Here is an 8,611-nt window from a genome sequence, read left to right as displayed (position 1 = left end):
TTCCTCAGTTTTCACGGTGTACCTGCTCTTTCCTCTCAGGTCATCAGGCACCCTTTGTGGGACACGATTACAGATATTTGCACTTCTTGTGCCAATGTATTGAATTAATTACCAGGGACAGCTGAGCTTGTGTCTGAACTTGAGGAGGCTGCATCTTTAAAAGAACTCACAAGAATGAACCTGGAACAGAACCACAGCATGTGTCAGTTCCACAAGATGCTTTCAATCACCAGAGGTGCTCACATCGCCCAAAATTCAGAGGAATTTAATTGAGTAATCTTTAAGGTGTGCAAAATAGGTGTGAAGTTCCAAAGTTCCTCCCCCATTTTCCACAGCACTGACCACTCGTGTTTAATTGGTTAACTCCCTTTGGTTCGCTCCTTCTGTGAACTCAGATCAGTAATGTAATTTATTAATATTACTTAGAAGGGTTTGAAACTTATTAATAGTACCTAGAAGGGTGGAATGTGCTGTGTGTTATGTGCTAGTGCTTACTAGTGATATTAGACAATTATGTATTTTGAACAGATTAATGACAAATCACTGCCTTTTATTGAAACAGATAAATTGGTTGCATTTCTTTGTGCCTCTGCCTGTCCATCTAACTCTGATATTCTCTCCAGAGTTTCTGCAAGCTTCCAAAATGGGATTTCAATACACTCTTTTGACAGTGGTCAAGATGTTCCCACTCCCCAAGGCGTTAAAGTGAAGGTGGTGTTATTTTTAAATTCATATCTCATTCATCGGGAGAACTTTGCATACGTGATTTTCTGTAAAATGTCATGAATACTTTAAGATGCATTTACAGTGTAATTCAACATTAATAATTCACAAGGAATTGTATATTTGTGACAGCTGTAAAGCACAATTGTGATTGTGCATTGAATGTAGTGATAATGCAATTGAGAACAGTATTGCTGTGTTACAGTAATTTATCCTGGGTATTTGGAATGCTGGAGCATCCTGGTTATCTGAACACATGGCTTTTACTCTGGACTGATGCAAAATTAATTACAATTCCTGATGTTGTATGTGCAGCTGTTTTCCCTCAAGAAAATCCCACTGGGGCAAAAACTTATGAAAAGAACACGAAAAGATCAAGGAATTGGCACTTGTGTTTGCAAGAATCTGAGTAATTTCACAAGTAGAACAAGAATCAAAATCTTTAATGGTCTGATTGCTAAAACCAGTAACTCCAAGAGGAAATCATTAGACATGACCTTCTTGCAAACAGGAATTAATAAAATGTAATCTTAGGCTACAACACATTTTAATTAACGTAATGCCTATTTCTGGGAGATGCTGGCTTCTATAAATATTATCTGCATATAGAGTACTGCTAAGGAAATTGCTATAATCTGGGATTTCAGTCATGGTTCTCCTGGGCAATTTTTTTTTCACTTTTAATTTTTTTCATTCCCAACAGAATGTAGTCCCCACACTGACCCCTTATTAGATTGTATTTCAGCCAAACTAGTTACTGTGCCTGGCTAATGAGGAAAAATGACATTAAACTTCCAAGGTGGCTAATTTAATGAAAAGGTTATAACAATAATGTGTGTTCTCTGTCCAGGAGGCTGCCATGAACCACTGACAGCTCTATTTTTTGTTTGTGCATTGGCGTTGATGTATATAAATATAAGCTGTACCCTCTCCTGTGTCCCAAGATGCAGTAGAAGCTGTGTAGGAGGAAAATAAGAAAGTAGAAATAACCACCATTGAGAGGTGTAAAAGAGATGAACTAATGGGCACAAAAGTGTGAGATACTAAAAGCCAAGGTTTTGCCTTTCCTGACTTCTCATTTATTGTGCACAGCATGATGTAGAATTAAAGTGCCCGGGCAACAGTTAGTTAATGTAGAAAGAAGGATTACTTAATCCTAGAATCTTTATTTTGCCCAATCTTTCTCTTTTCCTACTAAAATCTGGTCTTATGAAGTCTTGGATTTCCTTTAGAATTAGTGGGACTCTTTACCATCATTAGTGTTACATGAGATTTTATTAATAGTGATAATGCAACTATCACAGTGTAAAAAGAAAAAACCCCATAGTTTAAGAAAATGAACATATGAATTTTTTTGTCTTTTGTTGGTAGACATTTACCTCGTTTAAAGAGCATACAGCATCTATAACAGATGCAATGGCACTGCAATGATGGGCAAGAGAATCACATCAACAAGCAGACAGCACATGGAAGCATGAGATCATCTTGTTTGCCACTTGTGCTCACAGAAGTCTGTTGTATCAGAGACTTTCAGAAATCTCTGATTCCGAAAGCTGATCTTCCAGGAAGAAGCATGGCCATGCAAGGAACTAGAGGTGACTTCAGTTCTTCCCTGTGAGGGTGGTGAAGCACTGGAACAGGTTGCTTGGGGAAGCTGTGGATGCCCCATCCCTGGAAGTGTTCAAGGTCACATTGGATGGGACTTTCAGCTGTCTGGTCTAGTGGGAGGTGTCCCTGCCCATGGCAGGAGGGCTGGAATGAGATGGTCTTTAAGGTCCTTTCCAACCCAGACCATTCTATTGCTACTTAATCTTGTTTATTTACTCTGCAACAAGTTCTTTGAGATGTGATACGAGATTGCTTCATATGGGGAAAATATGGGTGGCCCTGGGGTGAAACAAGAGAAGAGACAAAGTTCCTCAACTTTTCCTTTGTCCCTGGACATCAGAGTGGATTCAGTGGGAAGGAAGCCCACTTAGCCTTTCAACTGCACAGGACTGTGAACGGGCCCTGGTGAAGTAATACACCCTTCAAATGCACATGTTGATGAGCTGCAGTGGCTTTTTTGAACCAGTAATCTACACTACTTCATTCATTGTAAATGGTTTAATGTTTTCATTTTGAGAGTGCATTTCAGTCAGAGCTTTACAAATACTCATTAAGCCCCGAAACACTGCTCTGGAATAGATGAATAAATTATATGGGGGAAGTAATCATTAGAAACCTTGTTGTTTTGTTGAATGGTGTACAGTTTTCATGTAACCCAGGACTTAAGTGCAGCAAGTCCTTGACACCTATTTTCACTTTCCTATATGAATATTCATTTGGCTTAAGTTAGCATTTCACCCCCACATCTTATCAGAATTAAAATTCATCCCCCCCCAGTGGAAACGGTACTGTTTCCCTGCCTCAGACAATGGTTGGCATCAAATAAAATTGTTCTTTGTTCCAAAACTATGGTTAGAATTCAGTGGTTAATCAGATGCTGATAGCAAACACTCTCGGTTTCCTTTACATCCCTGTGACAATACAAAAGAGAATTGATATGTGGCTAGTGTAAGATTCACTCTGGACATTCCAGGCACACTGGGCTCTGTTAATACTCCAGTGTACAGCTTGACATAATGTGTTGCCTTACTTTGAGTTGTGTATCTTTCCCCTAGTGCAAAAACTGCTCTATTTTTCAAACTGTATCATAGATTTATCTTAAATACACATATCTATGGATTTTACATTTTGTTAGTGTTACATTTTGTTCTTAAAATCCCTTTAGAATGTCAAAATTAAAAGAAAGGTTGCTCCCAGGGACATATGGTGGGTTATTAAATGGTTCCTTCTAAAAATCCAGCCTGAATCTGATCCACTTTGTAATCTCCAGATGTTTCTCATTGCATTAGTATCAACTTAAATGAAACAAGTTTAGTCGGGGTGCTCATAATAGGAAAAAAAATAACCATACTGGTATCTATTTTGCTACTTTTCTCAGTGAAGCTGATATTTGAAAGGCTGGAGTTGTAGGTGCACTTGATCACGCCATCAGGTCTTATTACATCGGAGCTTAGATGTTCACAGAGCCAAGGGTAAATCCTGCAATATCCTAATTGATCTTGTAACTGCTTTATGAACTGTCTGTACAACACCTATTCATCTTGGTTCACGAGCCATAAAATAATCTTAGAAAAGTAAATATTCTCAAAACAGCTAAAACTGAAAATTGAAAAGATGATTTCCCGTGTACCAAAATAAACATGTACCAGAGTTTATATGACAAAATCATCAATACAGCCAGCTGTTTTTTCAGCACTCCACATGGATATAATTCTGATAAAATGTGGAATTTTATCTGATTTGCCTTAGCAGCAACAACCCCAAAGGCAGGGTTAAGTGGAATAATGACCTTCGGTTGAGGTATTTGTTGTGAAATTCACCGAGGGTGGAGAGAATGGCCTGAAGTGCAAATACCGACTCGTTATCGGTCTCTGGAAATGCCTCAGGCCACTTCTGCCACTACTACAGCAAAGCTGTGCCCTCCACTTGGGAATTAGCACATTCTCTACAGATTTGCATATAATAGAAGTACTTGTGCTAGTTTCTCAACAAAGTCTTTTTTTTTTTCACCACGCCTATGCCAAACCTAAGCCAGAAATGTGTCATCAGAGCAGTCATTCATGTATTTAAAAAACGAGCACTGTTTTTACGCTGTTGCCATGGGACAGCTATAGCAGGAAATGAGCAAAACACCCACATAATTATTGTTGACAGAATACAGTTTCAATTTTATCAAGCGTAGCCCCTATGTGATATGTTGTTAAGGCAGCCTTCAACATCTCAGTGAGTGAAATGCTGATTTGAGGAGTATGCAGTGGCCAAAGGAAACGTACAATTGTTATGCTTGAAAAACAGAACATGTTAAAGATGTCTCCCTCACTGAGATCGTATGGGAGTAATTATTGCTAAGTCTCCGAGGAGCAATTAGAGTTGTTTTTTATTAAATTTTCATGTCTTGATTGACACTGAAACGAAATGAATCAATGTGTAAATCCAGATTACAGTGATCTGATAAGATACTGAGAAAGATGATGCTTCACAAAACATTCTGTGGCACAACTCTACAGTGCTGAGAGAAAAACCCCACAAATTTATCATTTTGCAAACTGCCTTGCTATTGTTCTTGCTTTTGAATTTAATCTGCTTAGCTACTATTTAAATTAGATTTCAGAGGACACCGTAATTAAGAAGGGGGATATAATTCATCATTTGTAGAGATCACATCCATTATGTATCTAAATAATATAAGTTATTTATAACAGTGTTGTATAACAGCCTTAGAGAGCTTTAACCATTAATCAATAACAATGGAGAGATGTCAATGTGTAAAATTGAATCAGGTATAATAATATTCCAGTTTGACAAATATCAGGCTATACCTTGCTGAAATACATGATTCTCTCTCCTGATTTGCATGCCTACTTACTTCACTGATTAAAAGGAAATCTATTTCAGGTGGCTTTTATTGAGAAGAGCAACACATTTGTATGTATTTAAAAGATATATGGAATTGTCCTACTCCCTCAAGAAAGGAAGGGTCAAATAAGAAAGAATAATTTTTTGCAACGTAATACTGCAGTAAATGAAGAAGGTTTAGTTTCTTTTAATCTATGTACAATAATGAAATTTTTTGGTATGAAGTGAGTCTGTATTGCTTATCTATTTTGACATGTGTATTTTAACAAGCAGGAATGAAAAGGTGTGACACAGGTAAAAGTGTGTGAAATTACTGAACAGTGTGCTTCCGACCTTGCTGACCTTTTGAGTGGTCAAGTAACCTGAGGCCCTGAGTCTATTTTGGTCTTTTCTGTGGAAGTCCACCTACACAGGCTCTAGGGGAATGAATATATGTCAGTTAAAAAAAAGCATATTTTCTTTACTACCTTGACTCAGTCCAGTTAGATTCAAGAGCTCTTCTCAAGAACTTGAAGAAGGTTCTTCCTCTTGTGCTGTGTTTTTAAAGTTACCTGTGCTGTTCTGCCCTGTCAGAAATTGCTCTCCAGCTCTGTGTGACAGCGAGATGGGTCACAGGTATCAACACGAGGCCTCCCTGCTTCAGGCTGTGAACAGATGTCTTTGGGCAGCACAGCACCGTGCTGGGGACGACGCCCTCTCTCCAACCCTTGCTAACCTCCCAAACTGCCCCCACGGCTCCCTGGGGATCTGAATTAATCTTACACCCCACAGGTGTCCTATGATTCTGTATCAGAAATTAAGGCACAACTGGGATAATGAGAATTTTGCCTGTCCTGGATTTGCAACTTACAGATGTACTTTTTGGTTTTTTTTCTGGGAAAGAGACAACCTTTTCCTAGTTTTGTTGTGTGTGATTATTTATTTATTTTTCCTCCTTAAGCCAAGCAAAATAAACTTTTATTTTTATCTCACTGTGTTTTGGGCTAGGTGGAGATACAATCAGGCAAAGAAACCCAGGAGGACATTTATGGAACCGTGCAATATTTGGGGAAGGAGGAAAAGTTGAGTGATATCCCTCAGATGTTTTTTTCATTTTTCAGTTTTGTCTAAAGCATGCTTTCCTGTTACTATAGCTACTGGTTGTGTCATGCTCACATATAGATGGTTTATCACATTGCCTTTGGAAACTGATTGCTGTTGCAAATCATTGAAACCAGGAGTGGAAGGGGTACAGGTGTGTAGCAGGAGACTATGGAAGGAAAACCACAGAAGGACATGAGCCCAGCATAGGAAGAGACAAAAGCAGATGTGGTGGATTGTCAAGAAGGCACACGTGCCAGGATTGTAACAAAAAGCAGGAAGAAACTGAAGAGAAGGTGGATATTGACAAGCTGTGATGAGGTGTGCACACTTCATGTTGCCAGAAAAATGAAGGAGAATGATTAACCCTCAGCTACCTCCTGGAGGTAGATAATCAAAATCTTAGATTCTTTTGCAAAGGAGTCTTTGAAAAAGGATCTGGGAGATCACAGCAGGAAGAGATTGTTCTGCCTGGAAAAAGCTTATTTAGGAAGACCTTGGCAAGTTACAAGCCTGCTGAGAAAGTAACATCTCTGGAAAGGTAGGGCAGAAGATGCTAAAATGGAATCTTGTCCAGAATCTTGTGTGGGGATTGCTATTAGCATGCATAGATGTGTGTTAGTTAAGTGATCCACAGAGTAGCAGCAAGCTATTTATGGGTATATTAAGAAAAATTAGGTGAAAATCTGTTTTGTCTTTGACACATTCAAATTTGAAAACATCCCATTGAACAGGTTAGTTTCTATTACTACTAAGGGGACTCCTCAAGGGTGAAGTTTTGGGTCTTCCAAAGCAAATGGAGACCAAACTTTGGGATGAGTCTGGAAAGTGAATTCAGAGGTCTTTAATTTCTTTAGAAAAAATGTCCTAGAGAAGATTGCTGGTAATATTTGACACTCTGCTTGCCCTAACTATGGTATGTAGTTGCAAAAAAATGGCATTTGCCAAAAGGGCTGGAAAAAGGGTAGTAATAGTCATAGAATAGTGGATTCAAAACTGGGGAAAAAAGCTTTGATGGGAATAAAGTGAGATATTTTATATGGGGGAAAGAAATCAAATGCATAATTTGTGAGGAGACATCAAAGAATTGAACAGTTGGATTTAAAATGTTGAAGATTTTAGTCTTAAGGATCAGTGACGTTTGTCTTTCCATTTGTCCTGTTTCTTAAAAAAGGATCTCTTCATACTCAGGTGTCATGGAATGACAAGGAGTCTGTTTGTGTTCATAAATATGGAACTGACTTCAAGTATCTGCTTGAAAAGAAACCAAATGTTGATAGTCACAGGTACATCAGTATTGAAGAAATGAGGGTTTCTCAGTGCTGCTGGGCTTCCAGTGTCCTTTGGCATTTAAAAAAAAAAAAAAGAAAAGAAAAGAAAACTACCCTCAAGTGTTCATTATAAAATGTAAGTTAAATTTCTGGAAACAATCCCATGACTTTGGCACATAATTGTTCTTTTGTATTTCTCCCTTCTACAAATAACTTGAGCACTGTGCAGACATTTAACTATTGCCACCTCTGTTTAGAATGATAAGACTTGTCATGACAAAATGATGGCTATTTGTTATTTAGTTTATATATCCTAGTGCAAGGATTCTAGGTGCTGGGTATGTAAATTATTGAGACTTTGTGAAATGCAAAAGAGAGAAAATGAAGAGGAGATGGGACTATGTTAAACATAGTAATCATAAAAGCTTGTGTGACAGGAAGTTGTAAATTGACTTAGTAATTATGGAATGCATTCATTCATTTCTGCTTTTGTGTGCATTTTTGTGCATTTCAGGGGACGTGCTTAATTCTATGAATATAATTCTTTTGGGCAAATGGGTGGTCAGGTGAGAGGGAGGTAATTAGATATATTCTAGTTTGCATCTAGAAGGTAAATCAGTAGGATGTCTTTAAACATGAAGGACATTTGTAAGGAAAATAAAATTTTTTTGAAGATATCTTCTGGATTTCACAAAGGGTACTTTCAGTGTGAACATACTTTTAAAAACTGATAGTGGTTTGGAAAAGAAAACCTTTTAACTAAAGATAATTACTGGGTTGTTTTTTTTATTCCTAGGAGAGTTCAGCATGTTTTGGAAAGAGAAGTTTGGATTTGTTATGCAGCACCAGTGTTGCCTTCTCAATGTCATTTTCCCATCTGTCTTGCTCAGCAGTGTCACTGTCTGGGCTGATGCCTGTGTGCAGTCCTGCTGCACAGGGAGACAGTGAGCCTCCAAACTATTCTTGTACAATGTCATGCTCCATATCTTCCTCAAGGGAACTGTGGATACAATTTGAACTTGTTTATATTCTTTCCAGTGGCCAGGAAAATAAATAATTCCTTTTTCCGTATT

At 38.1% G+C, this 8,611-nt stretch overlaps 1 long non-coding RNA gene across 1 annotated transcript; it reads left to right on the top strand.

The window, feature by feature from the left end:
• Window positions 1–206: 206 nt before the first annotated feature.
• LOC138110751 (uncharacterized) lies at window positions 207–3,204 on the top strand. Its single transcript, XR_011151039.1, has 3 exons — window positions 207–285; window positions 624–711; window positions 2,095–3,204. It is a non-coding gene; the product is annotated as an uncharacterized lncRNA (long non-coding RNA).
• The last annotated feature ends 5,407 nt before the right edge of the window (window positions 3,205–8,611 follow it).

The sequence above is a fragment of the Aphelocoma coerulescens genome, chromosome 5 (genome assembly GCF_041296385.1).
Source record: "Aphelocoma coerulescens isolate FSJ_1873_10779 chromosome 5, UR_Acoe_1.0, whole genome shotgun sequence".
In the NCBI taxonomy this organism is placed as follows: Eukaryota; Metazoa; Chordata; class Aves; order Passeriformes; family Corvidae; genus Aphelocoma; species Aphelocoma coerulescens.
The sequence above is the reverse complement of the archived record's forward strand: the minus strand, read 5'-3'. Positions and strand labels throughout refer to the sequence as shown.